This window comes from Triturus cristatus, chromosome 6 (genome assembly GCF_964204655.1).
Source record: "Triturus cristatus chromosome 6, aTriCri1.1, whole genome shotgun sequence".
Lineage (NCBI taxonomy): Eukaryota > Metazoa > Chordata > Amphibia > Caudata > Salamandridae > Triturus > Triturus cristatus.
The window spans coordinates 504,623,452-504,638,428 of NC_140589.1; the positions used below are offsets into that span (position 1 = coordinate 504,623,452).

The following is a 14,977-nucleotide window of genomic DNA, read 5'->3' on the forward strand; positions in this document are numbered from 1 at the left end:
AGCAATAAAACGACGCCTACTATGCTTGACAGTATCGGCATGTGGCGCAAAGAAGCAACACAACGGAAAAAGAGGGAAGAAGTAAAAGCAGAAAAGGAATTACGAAAGGCAGCTCACCTTGCCGCTAGAAAGTTAGAAGAAGAAATAAAGGAGAGAAGGGAAACTAAACTAAGACAGGAGCCCGAAACATCAGGCCAGTACCCTGTTAGGACCCCCTCTATGCTCTACCCTGAGTTGTCTTCTAAGCAACGAACGAATGACGAATTACTATTAGGTCCCCCGATCATTTACATGCCCCCTCCATACGCACCCTCCCAATCGGTAGTGCAACACCCACAACCCCCAAACACAAGCGAAAGCAGTACAGGGGCCTCGGTCCTCACGGCCTCCGCGCCGGCCGAGCCTCTTGTACTGAACACAACGTTGGCAATAACGTTGGATGACCCTGAGATGAGAAAGAAAGATTCCACCAGAATGAATCGACTAACAAAGGATGAACGAGCAGGAATCGACAAGATAGTAGGGACACTGGTGGAGCGAAAGGAAAGTGAGGAGTATATAACAGACGTGTATAACTCATATGCCGACAACCGCAGACGACACTTTGTCGTACGACTTTGTTATCACGCCCTGAATACATATGAGGATAGGTACCACGATAAAGGTCCCGAAGGCTTAGCGGCCCTATATAGGAAGGTAGACATTGGGGAAGAAGGAGAGGGCGATGTGACGAACCTCTTCACTCGTACACTCGAGGTCTATCGACACCTTAAAGAGCACAGACAGACAACCAAAGCAGAAACTCCCATAGCGACTAAGCCCCAGGCAGGAAGGACTGATACCATGATGCCCATCAAAGAGGCCGCCCCCTACTGGGTCCCCCCACGAGGTCAGGGAACACATGACGACATCAACCACCAAGATGCGAAGGGAAGGGTTGTATATAATTGGGTCTACCAGCCATGGGACCGACAAGACATTTTGACCTTTAGAAAAACTCTACCCGACTTAAGAAAGAACCCGACTGCCTTCTACACCGAACTAGGTACAGCCTTAGGTTCAACAATAATGACTTTAGCAGATATCGACTTGTTCTTCGGGTTATGTCTGCCGGCTGATGTGTGGAAGCAAATCCGGAAAGTTGACCACGCTGAGCCGTTCGGATATACCTGGGTACAACTCGATACCATAGATAAACAGCGAGAACCGGGACAGAAACCCCCGAAAGCCATATTGGAGCTCCCAGACAAGATTGTACAGAAGTTGAAGACTCTAATCCCAGAAAGAAAGGTAGACTGGTCGATAGTGACGACTTGTCGCCAGAAACCCCAGGAGGATGTGTCTGAATACTTCTCTCGATTCGAGACTGTGTTTTCCGATTATAGTGGCCAGGACATGACCACCGCAACCGGACATCACCTCTTTGTCCAGAATTATGTGAAGGGTCTGTCACAAGAAGTCTCCCAGAAGCTACAGACCAGCGAGAGTAGTTGGGCAGCCTCCAAACCCGCAGCAATCCTCCAGATGGCCCAATACTACGAAAACCAAAAGAATGAGAACGATAGGGCGTCAGAAAGGAAGAAAAAGGAACTGAAGGAGAGGGTAATGATAGCACAGTTGCAAGGGGTGGCCATAGGAAGGGAACCCCCAAAAGGGAATTACCAACCAACCGCCCCTAGAAAGCTACCCCCTAGAGACCATACACCTGCACCCTACAACGGACGGAGAGACTTAGATGGGAACCAATGTGCGTTCTGTAGAGGGTTCGGACACTGGAAATCCCAGTGCCCGGTCCTTCTGGAATTTAACAAAGATAGGGACCCCAGAGACACAGCATATGACCCCAGAAATAGAGGACAGGGACGAGGGTACACGAACGACGCCATCAACGACAGGCCAGGCAGACCAAACACCTTTGATCGCCCCCGACAAAACCAGTGTCAGCAGTCCGACTATGAAAGCACCAATGACTTCGCATAGGACCGCCAGGGGCAAGGGAGGGATCCAGTCGAACTCCGTGTTGACGAGCAAGGTCCTTACGTCACTGCTAAGGTCTTGGGCACAAAGTCTCCATTCCTGGTAGATACTGGGGCGACACGTAGTGCGTTATCTAAACGACTGATTCCTAGGGCACCCTTGTCTGGCTCACACGTAACCTCAATAGGCTTCGATGGAACGCCCTCCACTAACCCCTTATCAGCACCAATCTCCTTTGACTTAGAAGATAACGCCACTGACACGACCTTTCTGCTCTCCTCCAACACCCCCGATGCTATTATGGGACTTGATTTGCTAAAACATTTCCGAGCTACCATCAGATGCTCCCCAGACGGAGTTCGAGTCATCCTGCACGATAACCCAGATCTGTTCAGACCTTGTCACACACGACGTATGCTCTCTATAACTGATGCTGACCTGTCCCTACTCGACACGTTACCCTCACATCTATGGGCTAAAACCAACTCAGATGTAGGGCGCATGGTGATCGACCCAGTACACATAACCGTCCGACCGGACGCAGTGCTACCAAAGCTTCCACAGTATCGAATATCGCCCGAAGGTGAGAAGGCATTGGTGGAAATCATCCAGTCCCTAGTCAATGCAGGAGTAGTAGAAGAAGTAGTCAGTAATGTTTGCAACAGCCCTATCCTACCCATTGTAAAGAAGCAAGGCGAGGGAGATGAGAAAGCATACCGCTTCATTGTTGACTTACGAGAAGTCAACAAAGTAGTCATACCTCAGTACCCCGTGGTCTCAGACATCACCACCATCCTCACCCTAATTCCGTCCACTGCCACCACCTTTACTGTTATTGATCTCAAGAACGCATTCTTCTCCATCCCCATCCACCCAGACAGCCGCTTCCTGTTTGGCTTCACTTTGAAAGCCCGGTCGTACAGATTCTGTAGGGCACCCCAAGGCTACACTGAGAGTCCCAGCATTTATAGCCAAGCCCTCAAGAGACAACTAGATGCAGTCCAGTTGCCCGATGGAGTGGTGTTAATACAGTACGTCGATGACATCCTTTTGGCGGCCGACACCACCCCACTTGCTGTCACGGCCACCCTTCACCTCCTCCACTTCCTCGCGGAGAACGGTCACAAGGTCTCCAGGAAGAAGTTGCAGTTCTGCCAACCCCAAGTGACATACCTAGGCCACCTCCTATCCAAGGATGGGAGGAAACTTACCCCTGACCGAATTCAGACCATCCTAGAAACCCCTGTTCCCAAAACTCAGAAGCAAGTGCGGTCTCTAGTAGGCCTCACCTCCTTTTGTCGACAATGGTTGCCAAACTTCAGTCTTATTGTAAAACCTCTGCTTTCCCTGCTGGCTAAAGATATCCCCTTCCCCCTCCCCTGGACACCCGAATGCCAATCCTCCTTCAAAGAATTACGAGACGCCCTCTGCTCGGCCCCAGTCCTAGGAACCCCAGACTACACTAAACCTTTCTCCCTCTACACCCACGAAAGGGAGGGATGTGCGTTGTCTGTCCTAACCCAGTCCATAGGCCCTAAACAACGCCCTTGTGCCTACTTCTCTGCCACTCTTGCCCTGTAGCCAGAGCATTACCCGCCTGCCTTCGAGCAGTAGCCGCCGCTGCTGTCTCCATCCGGCAAAGTGAGCTGATCGTGCTCTCGAACCCCTTCACTGTATTGGTACACCATGCGGTTGACAACCTCCTGAACCAGACCAAGACTCAACACCTGACTAGCGCACGACTGACTGGCTATGAACTGACTCTGCTTGCACCCCACATCACATTGAAACGATGCACCACTCTGAATCCAGCCACTCTACTACCTCTCCCTGACACTGATCCCAATGCGCCCCCATACATGACTGCGTGACTCTCACCGACGAACAGACCAAGAGTAGGGTTGACCTCCGAGATACTGCCTTCCCGGACCCTGACGGAGAACTATGGGTGGATGGCTCATGCATCAAGCTCCCCGATGGCACCACTTCCGCTGCCTATGCAGTCACCACAGCCCGAACAGTTGTTGAGACAGCCCGCATCACACAGCGATCCGCACAGGCGGCTGAACTGATTGCTTTCACACGAGCATGCATCCTGGCAGCAGGGACAACCGCAAACATTTACACAGACAGCCAATACACCTTCGGGGTAGTCCACCACTTTGGGCTCCTTTGGAAGGAGAGGGGATTCCTGACTTCCCATGGCACACCCATCCTGCATGGAGATCTAGTCTCTGCCCTGACCGAAGCAGTCCTCCTCCCCACACGGCTGGCTGTGATCAAATGCCAGGCACACAAGAAAGTGACAGACATTATAGGACAGGGAAATGCACTAGCTGACATTACTGCCCGAACCACAGCCGAAAATAGGTCCACGACCCGTATGTACGTAACCAGGTCACAAACTGAGAAATGGAAGGATGCTAGGGAAACGATTAGGGACATCCAATTAGCCAGTACACCACACGAATTAACTGAATGGGCCCGGGTGGGATTGAAGGACGATGACGGTTGCTGGCGAACTAAAGACTCGAACAAATGGTTGCTACCTGACTCATACTTGATCCCCATGCTAACCATGGCACACTCCCCCGCACACATAGGGTCTGCTCCCATGATCGAACTCATCTCCAAAGTCTGGCACAACGACAAAATCTCAGACTCAGCCAAACGTCTGGTCCAACAATGCCTGGTCTGCCTCCAACACAACCCTGGGAAAGGAACTGCTGTACCCCGGGGAGGGTTTGGGGTTCCCAATCACCCCTTTGAAGTCCTACAAATGGACTACGTCCAGTTAGAAAGGTGCCAAGGTTTGAAGTACGTACTTGTCGTTGTGTGTGCCTTCAGCAAGTGGGTGGAAGCCTACCCAACCCACGACAACACCGCTATGACTACCGCAAAAGTACTACTGAAAGAATTCTTCCCCCGATACGGCCTTTGTCGAATTTTGTGGAGCGACAACGGCCCCCACTTTGTAGCCGAGGTTATCCAACTCATCTTAAAGGGGCTGGGTATAAAACAGAAGTTCCATGCGGTCTTCCATCCCCAATCTGCAGGCTTGGTTGAGCGACATAATGCCACATTGAAGCTTAAGATAACAAAAATAGTTGCCACCACAGGACTGAAATGGCCAGACGCTCTCCCGCTAGCATTGCTATCAATGCGTTCCACCCCCACCAAACACCACTTAACCCCCTACGAGGTCGTCTTCGGGCGGCCCATGAACCTTTGGACTGCACCGAAGCCAACATCCATCCACGACGTCCCGGACGTCCTCATGTCTGACTATTTGTATAACCTAACTAAAACGTTGTCTGTTATCCATCAGCAGGTGCTGCAAGCCATTCCTGACGTTTCCAGAGGCCCCGGGCACGACATCCAACCGGGTGACTTTGTCTTAGTGCGTAACTTCCAGCGCACCAAGAGTCTGGAGCCCCGGTGGACGGGCCCTCTGCAAGTCCTGATCACCACCCGAACAGCTCTTCGAGTGGAGGGGAAGCGCAATTGGCTGCATGCACACCACTGCAAGAAGGTATCATCGACCCTGACGACCACGGACAATATCACCGCCCAAGAGGAACTACTGGACACAGACCGACCATCCCTGAGCCACTGCCCGGATACAGAGACACTTGAATTAACGAAATATCCCGATCCTACTGTCCCATCCAAAGAAGGGTATAACCTACGACGAAAGGAGGGAACTTCGGCTAAGCAGACCACAAACTAAGTTGAAATCTCAAGAGCGGTTGCCTAGCCACCTTAAAGGCCACCAGGAGAGAAACTAAACGAAGTCTGTGGTTCTGCCCGCTACCGAGTCCCTTGAAGGTGATGGAAGCATCCGACATGAAGATGATGGAAGCAACCGGACGTCCGAAGATCCACTACAAAAACCCAAAGACTGACAGAATGCACAGCTCAAAGACTATTGCACTTTTCACTACCCTTCTCTTTTGCCTTCTCCTCATGGTCACCTTCTGGATCATGGAGGAGAGCACACCCACTCATAAGACATTGCTGACCACCGTTCAACCTATCACCATGAAAGAACACCATCTGATCTCACTTTCACCCCAACTCCGAGAAAGGCGTAAGGAGTTCTGGAATAACTCTTTTGTGCAGTTGCTCCACCAACACAATCTTGCCGCAAATGCCACTAATTGCTGGATCTGTGGATTGCTACCACATGCCACTGGACACTCTATCCCTTTCATCCCTTCACCTTTTTCTGTCCATTGTTCCTGCCTCGCCTGGCTAATCCTCCTGCAAGAAAGCTACAAGGACAATGCCACTTCCGGCAGAACTATGTCACACTTCTACCATGGGTTCTGGCTGAACAAAACTGGAAGAACTTCTGCCCCCTTCTGTCCTCTGAGATCAAACACTTCCTTTCACATGGACATCCCTGCCAAAGAACGAGTTGAAATGCAAGTGTTCAACAACCCAGCCAGACCCACCTTCTCTTACCTCCGGAAACGAACGGCCGCCACCCTAACAGTGGCCCTATCCGTCATCAACATCACTGGATTTGTGTGCCTCGAAGGCCTGGGGGCGCAGCTGGTGGGCCACAGCTCCTGCCTCATCACCCGAACATTGGACTCAGTTGATCCACCCTCCTTTGTTGCCTCCCCGAATATGTACTTCGTCTGTGGTACTAAGGCCTACACCTGGCTTCCGAAAGGTTGGGGAGGCACCTGCTACATCGCCTTTGTCCTTCCTCCGACATATGTGGCTCCAGCAAACCATCACCGACAGAAACGTGCCAAAGACATTGTGCAAGCCGACTCCACCGGAGCACAGTTCATGGACGCAGTGAAAGGCCTTGTTCCACTCTGGGGTCCAATGGCAAACAGCCGTGCCATCCGCCACTTAACCCAGGCAGTCGAAACGGCGATTAACATTACGGCTGGCGCCCTCGCCAACAACACCGCCGAGCTTCAGGCCGTCCGCCTGGTGGCTCTTCAGAACCGCCTCGTTCTAGATGTGGTTCTGGCTGATCGTGGAGGAGCATGCCGCATCCTTGGGTCCAGCTGTTGTACCTACGTACCGGATAACTCACCCTCAGTCTACAAAGCAATTGAACACCTCCACAGACTTTCCGCAGAGGTTCATCAGGAGCAAGAAGAATGGTCACTGGGAAGTTGGTTTTGGGGCACTATTAGAAGTTGGGGATGGAGGCTGTTTTCAGTTATCCTAATACCAATTGTGATACTATGTGGATGTTGCTTGGGGATTCAGTGTCTGCCACCTTTATGTTCGCTTTTTATGAACTGCATCTGCCCTAAGACTTTGAACTTTGAAGCGGAACGAATGAAAGCTTTGTATGAGGTGGAAGTTCGTAGTATTATGGGGATAGATCCGAACTAAACAAGCTGGCGAGATATGTTAAAAGGGAGGACTGTGGAAATTTAGTTTGCGAACTGAACATTATCTGCACCATCTTGTCTCTCCCCAGCGCGACACACAGGAAAGCGCACGGCAGCCATTTTAGGCACTTTGGTCTCTCCCTGCTCATTGCCGATCGCCAGCGCGTCCCCCTGGCGCTGCAAGCATCCCCCCGCGCGCCGGCCACCCCCGCTCTCTCATACACGGGCCATAAACCCTCTCCTTCTGCGCGACCCTGCCATGGAACCACATCCCACGCCTGACCGACATCCCATACATGGTCATGCATCTCTTTGATAACCCCCTTCCTCTGCGCCCCATTGTCCGAACCGATCCCAGGCCATCACCTAGCCCTGCGGATGCAGTTTATTGCCCCTACTGTAAGGGAAACACCCCACATCAAAGGCATTACAGTAGATCAAGGCCCCCCCACCCCCTGAGACCCGACCGGTCGCACACACCCCCGGGAATTGGCGGAATGTCCAGCTGTGTGATAGCCATCTCCTACTGTGGGTGGGGTGGGGACTTCCACTGTAGATATGTGTGGGAACGAGCTCGAAGTGGGGATTCCGAGGATGTTCTTTCATGTATCAAGACAATCTCAAGAATGTGCCATGTATGATAAACCTGCAATAAAGTCATAAACCTGTGTATAAGAGGCCAGGCCTCAGAGATGCAGTTAGAGCACCTCGTGACGATACTTCGCTGTCTGATCTGATGTGTTCCACTCCGACGGAATAAAACTTTGTTTCCTGCCTTCCAGTCTCCGGCGCCTGCCTCTTTATTGGTTTAGCATCGAATGGTATAAGAGGCGATTACCGCTGGGCAATACTTGAAAGGTTATCGACTACGACTGCCGCTACCATTTAACAGCGACATGCTTCTCCGGTGATGCAACATGCTTCTTCGGCGATGTGGCGGCGAACAGCTGCGGTGGCAACACGTTTCCTCATGATGCAACGGCAACTGCTGCGGCGGCGACACGCTTCACGTTGCGACTCGCTTCCAGCGACACACAGTCGCTACAAGGCCCAAGACAACAGCAGGCACCTCCCTGCAGGTAGAATTCCCAGCAAGGAAATTCAGGGGAGCTGGTGGTGAAGTCTTTGTGTCCCTGAGACTTCAGAACAGGAGGCAAGCTCCGCTTCAAGCCCTTGGAGATCTTCCGCAAGATAGTTAAAGTACACACAAAGTTCCTTTTCTCCTTTCCTTGGCAATAAGTAACCACTGCAGACCAACCACAAACAGCACAGGGACAGTCTTTCTTCAGCTTCCTTGGTTTCTGTCCTTGGCAAAGGTTCGTCTTGATTACCAGAAGTGATCAAAAGTTCTGAGGTTTGGTCCCCAATATTTATACTACTAAATCCTTTGTTCTCTGAAGGCAGAGAGTGTCTGTACCTAGTCAAAACCAGTTCTGTCCTCCCGGGTGCAGCTTCCTGGCAGGGGGTGGAGACAGCATTGTTGAAAGCAGACCTGGCCCAGGTAGCTGAAAAGAAATCGCCTCCCCCCTACTCTCCATTCTATGTAGGCTCAGGCAAATGAAAGTAAATCGCCTCCCCATACTCTCTATTTAACCCAGGTCCTATGCAGCCTGGCTCATCAGACTGCTGGAGCCAAAGCCCTCTCCAGCCCCCTGTTACTCACAAACCAGATATGGAATACACAAACCTAGCAGAGGCTTACTGGATGGTTATGCAAGAAAATACCTACTTTCTAAAAGTGGTATTTTCAAACACAGAATGTAAAAATCACCCTCGCTAAAAGATGTATTTTGGCATTCTGAGTTCAGGCATACTAAACTCGTTTTTCTACCCTGTTCCCTGGGTCAGTTAGAATTATAAGATGTTATAATCAAACTGCCCATTCTGGCCTATGGGAACAGGTAGCCTTGCAATAGTGAAAAATAAAATTGGCTGTAATTCACTATCAGGACATGCCACACACATCAGGGCAAGTCCTACCTTTCACATACAATGCACCCTGCCCGTAGGTATACCTTGGGCCTACTTTAGGGGTGACTAACATATAGAAAAGGGAAGGTTTAGGGACTGGCAAGTGGATGCACTTGCCAAGTCGACATGGCAGTCCCGGACTGCACACAGGCTATGCAATGGCAGGCCTGAGCCACACTTTACAAGCTGCTTCTGTGGGTGGCACAACCAGTGCTGCATACCCACCAGCAGCATTTGACTTACAGTCCCTGGGCACACATGGTGCACTGTACTAGGGTCTGACAAGTAAATCAGATAAGCCAATCATGGAGTCACTAATCCATTACAACAATTTACAATAGGGAGCACTTGCACTTTGGCACTGAACAGCAGTGGCAAAGTGCCCAAAGCATCTAGACCAGCAAAAACACAGGAGGCAACAGCAGAAAATGGAAGGGAGACCCACACCAATGGTGCCAGGTCTAACATGTGTCCCCTCCCGCTGAAATGTGGGGAGAACTACCCACCCTCTTGGGGGTTCTCTTCACTAAGGCAGAAAAATCTGGACAGACCAAAGCATTGGCGTGTTCTGTACCAGGGCGGTGTTCCAATGTGAAGTCCATCCCCTCTAGGGAAATGGACCACCTCAACAGCTTTGGATTCTCACCCCTCATCTGCATCAACCATCTGAGGGGCCTGTGGTCTGCCTGAACCCGGAAGTGAGTCCCAAAGAAGTATGGTCTCAACTTCTTCAGTGCCCAGACCACAGCAACTACATCAACAAGCAGGGCGACACAAGGTCATGTCTCTTCTCACAAGAAGCACAAATTATCTGGGAGTGGTCGATCTGCCACGGTGTGCAACTGCAGGGAGAACCTGTCCCCGGAAAGCTGAAAACAATAGAAGACACTCTCAGCAGGCTAACATCATCCTGCCATGAATAGACATTTGATCAAAAGACTCTAAACAACATCATTCTTCATTGGGGCAAGCTGAACCTCTATCTCTTTGCAACCCCCCAGAACTAGAAATGCCAACTGTTCTAAAAAATGACCCATCTATAATAATTAAACAAGCGGACAAAGGCGGGTCAATTGTCATCTGGGCCACTGATCGCTACACGGCAGAAGTGATGAGGCAACTTTCAAATGAAACTTGCTACAGGAAGCTAAATAAAGATCCAACGGTTGAACTGCAAGGCAAACTATTCAATATTCTCCAGAAAAGATTTGACGAAGGGTTTTTAGGCAATAAAGAATATGAATTTCTAAAAAATAAAAACCCTCGCATACCTATCTTCTACGTACTCCCCAAAGTACATAAGGACCAAAATAATCCCCTGGGCCGTCCCATAGTCTCGGGTTGTGAGTCATTGACTGAATCAATTTCAAAATTCGTAGATTTCTTTCTCAAACCCTTCATGCAAGAGGTGAAATCGTTTATTCAAGACACTACGGATTTCCTGATCAAACTGAGCACAATGGAGTTTCAAGAAAATACACACTTCTTAGTCACTCTAGATGTCACCTCTTTGTACACGGAAATTCCCCAAGACGAAGGGCTGGCAGTTTTGGAGACATTTCTAAACAGTAGACCTAAGCCTGAAAAAGTCCCGACACAATTCATTTTGGAATTAGCCACCTTTGCTTTAAAAAATAACTATTTTTGTTTTAAGGATGATTTCTTTTTACAAATCAAAGGTGTCGCGATGGGGTGTCCTTTCGCCCCAGAGCTGGCTATCCTTTACATGTCAAAATACGAAGAACACTTCGTGTACAACAATAATCCTTTTTCAATCTACATCGGACATTGGGTAAGGTACATCGACGATGTGTTTCTAACCTGGACTGGAGAAGAAGACCAACTGCAAGACTTTGTAAATTGGCTGAACAATAGAACACCAGACATAAAGTTCAGTCTCAATTTTTCCAAAGTTAAAATACCATTTTTGGACGTCGAAATTTACCCCAGCGGTGGGCACCTTGTATCCACATTGTATAAGAAAAAAACCGACCGAAATAAAGCTTTACTCTATTCAAGCAACCATCCACGCAGCCTAAGGGACAATTTGCCCTATGGTCAATTTTTAAGAATCCGTCGGAATTGCACATTCAAGGATGAATTCTTTCTTCATGCCGAAAAATTGAAGACCAACCTCTTAGCAAGAGGTTATCCTAAAAAACTTTTGAAGAGAGCCATGAAACGTGCATGGTGGACTCCAAGGGAGGTACTCTTCGAAAGGAGAGATAAATCCAAAATGGACAGGATTGTCTGTGTGTCCACCTCTACCCCTACGTCCAATTGGCTCAAAAAGATCATCTCCCAAAACTGGCACCTGGTCAAAAATCTGGATTCCTCTCTCAAAGAACCCCCACTATTTGCTTTTAGGAAAGATAGAAGCATAGCCAATCAGATTGTCAGAGCCGCTCTTCCTAAAACAAAGAGTCCGAATATGAGAAGCTTTCTAAATCTTCCTCCAATTCAAGGCCACCATAAATGTGGAACATGTGTGTGTTGTGAGTCCACTCTGGAAGGCAACCATTTTATCCACCAGGACATTCATTGGAAACATGATTCCTTTTCAAACTGCAAAACGAAATTTGTAGTGTATGGGATACTATGTCCATGCGACAAACTATATATTGGAAAAACAAATCAGGAGATAAGGTTCAGAATCCAACAGCACAAATCCAGAATACGCAAGAATGTGCAAAACGCTCCTTTGGTCAATCATTGGCATCTCAACAAGCACGCAGAAACAGATGTAAAATGGACTGTCATTTCGAAAGTTACACAAGACAGCAGAGGAGGAGACCTGGATGCCAAACTATTAAAAAGAGAAGCGATGCTGATAATTAAATTCAACACATCAGTCGACGGGTTGAATGAAATTTCAGAGATTTTTAACTTGTGAATTCTCTTCTGCTTGAGGTTCCCTGCATACTGACATCGTCTTTGTTTTTTACACACTTGGCAGAGATCCTGTCCAGGTTCATCAATTGCATCTCAATGTACTGTCTCCTCCATTTGGCCATACATCATTAATAATGATGCTCGATCAAAAGCCCCCTCAAATTATACACGCGTGACTTTCTTGCTCCCATCCGAATCCAGCATCAAACATAAATTTTACCGTTTTTCATGAACCTTTGAATTTGCCAATTTGTTCTTGCCAATAAAGTTGGGTCTAAATCTGTGTTGAACTTCAATTCCCATGAGCCTTTACCCTAACATCGCGGTAATTCCTTCACTGAAGCCGTCTGCCATAATTACTCCAATCAGCTCCCACGCCTAATGAAACTACATTTCCCAGACTCCGCCCGTGGTCCAATACAGGAAGTGTAAAGAGAGATTTCCTTCTGTTCCATATCGAACACTGCATACAACAAAGACCTGTTCACACTGTGAACCAGTATTTCATACATCCGGATTATTGGCCATAAACATTAGGCCCTCATTTGTAGCTTGCGATTCTGTCGTCTAAGCTATTCTACGGTGTGGTTCTTTAAAAAGAAGATAGAGACAGATTGCCTACGAGGAATGTCAATTTGACTGTTTATGTATAATAACCTTATGTCTCCCACCCCCAAATGTGGTGAAAAAAGAGTGAACAGGAGTGTTGGTGCCTCACGGTAGCGCCACCAAGGAGGGTTTAGCAGGATGGTACTCGCCTGCTACCTCAATTTCTCATCATCAGCTACCAACACTCCAACAGCAAGAAATTGTGCATGAAGCTAGTGATGAACTAAATGGGTGCTAGGATGTGTTTTGAATAAAGAAGAAAAGAAGCTGTGCTAGAAATATGTGCACCGTCTCAAAGAACCCCCTAAGTGATATATATTAATATCAGAGAAAGAGCTAAATCACACTGGCTTGCATACTTTATTCTCAGCTGCGTGAAAGCTCGTATGTTAAAATGCCGACATGTTTCGTTACCATCGGACACACTCACGGTAACTTCTTCAGGGCTTGGGGTCTGTTCATTTATCCCTGCACCTTTGTTTGTCGTTTAAAAACAATTCAGGATGTAGCCCAACATGGGCATACCTTTACCCTTGGGACCTTGCGGCTCTGTGTGCGCGTTCAAGGCATCCCTTGTACCACTCCAAACGTGAGTCGTGTAACTGTTCGTAACTGGCGTTGACTCAGCCCAGGAACCTGTTCCTGGGCTGAGTCAGTTATTGTTTTTAAACGACAAACAAAGGTGCAGGGATAAATGAACAGACCCCAAGCCCTGAAGAAGTTACCGTGAGTGTGTCCGATGGTAACGAAACATGTCGGCATTTTAACATACGAGCTTTCACGCAGCTGAGAATAAAGTATGCAAGCCAGTGTGATTTAGCTCTTTCTCTGATATTAATATATATCACTTAGGGGGTTCTTTGAGACGGTGCACATATTTCTAGCACAGCTTCTTTTCTTCTTTATTCAAAACACATCCTAGCACCCATTTAGTTCATCACTAGCTTCATGCACAATTTCTTGCTGTTGGAGTGTTGGTAGCTGATGATGAGAAATTGAGGTAGCAGGCGAGTACCATCCTGCTAAACCCTCCTTGGTGGCGCTACCGTGAGGCACCAACACTCCTGTTCACTCTTTTTTCACCACATTTGGGGGTGGGAGACATAAGGTTATTATACATAAACAGTCAAATTGACATTCCTCGTAGGCAATCTGTCTCTATCTTCTTTTTAAAGAACCACACCGTAGAATAGCTTAGACGACAGAATCGCAAGCTACAAATGAGGGCCTAATGTTTATGGCCAATAATCCGGATGTATGAAATACTGGTTCACAGTGTGAACAGGTCTTTGTTGTATGCAATGCATTGAGTGGGGGATGACCTGTTCTCTGCCCCTTTAGCTCCTTTTTGTAGACCCATATCGAACACTATCTGCAATGGCGCAACACGCACGGACTGAGGGTTCCCCGTAAAACTTTACCAATTACACCGGAAGGTAAGATATCCTTGATCGACCAGCACCGCGGCTATCTTGCGAACTGCTCACATGTTTTATTAACGTGATTACTCCATGCCATTGTGGTTCACCCCTTTTAGATTATAACTGAGTTCCTTCCGAAGTAAGAATACTTCATCGTCTGAAATAGTCGAGACTTTCTCCGGACGAACCTGTCCGCGATAACCCCTCACGCCGGCTGATAGATACACGACGATCACACCACGTTAGGCTGACAAGTAAGACGCACCCCATGGGTTTAAAAATACCGTGACTTTATGACTCTTCGCTTTAGGCGACATTTAAACTGACCCACTCTTTCTTTTTCTGTCTTTGCTAAGGTTTGTTTGAAAGGTCGATTCTCAATATTTTCAAGTCTCTCCTTGGTTGTCATTTGATGACAGGTAAGATTTAAGTATAAGGTGTGCGATAAGGAAGTCCTAGTGTGCTAGGGTCACTTGGTCTAATTTAGCTTTTTTGTTCTCCTTTTAGAGAGCGTTTGGTCCTGATGAGTATCCCCACAACTTGAGGGATTCGAAACGCGTAGACCTCTTCTTCGTTTTGGGCTAATCGTACATTTAACAATCTAACTCAATAATTTTCAACTATTACAATTTTGTTGCAAACCATTTTTTGATAGCCTCCTTTTCAAAATTGTCATTCCAAATTGTCGTTGAATATTTGTCTGAAGTGTCTCACAGTATGATTGAGTAGTGTGTATGTGTG

The 14,977-nt window shown here is 48.2% G+C and overlaps 1 protein-coding gene and 1 long non-coding RNA gene across 4 annotated transcripts in view; both read left to right on the forward strand.

Annotated features, from left to right (window-relative positions):
* The window catches only part of FAM135A (family with sequence similarity 135 member A), a 907,387-nt gene that overhangs the window by 265,311 nt on the left and 627,099 nt on the right, over positions 1-14,977 (forward strand). The window lies entirely within an intron of this gene.
* Positions 14,384-14,843, forward strand: LOC146817336 (uncharacterized). The gene is made up of 3 exons (XR_014962967.1): positions 14,384-14,490; positions 14,593-14,655; positions 14,744-14,843. It is a non-coding gene; the product is annotated as an uncharacterized LOC146817336 (long non-coding RNA).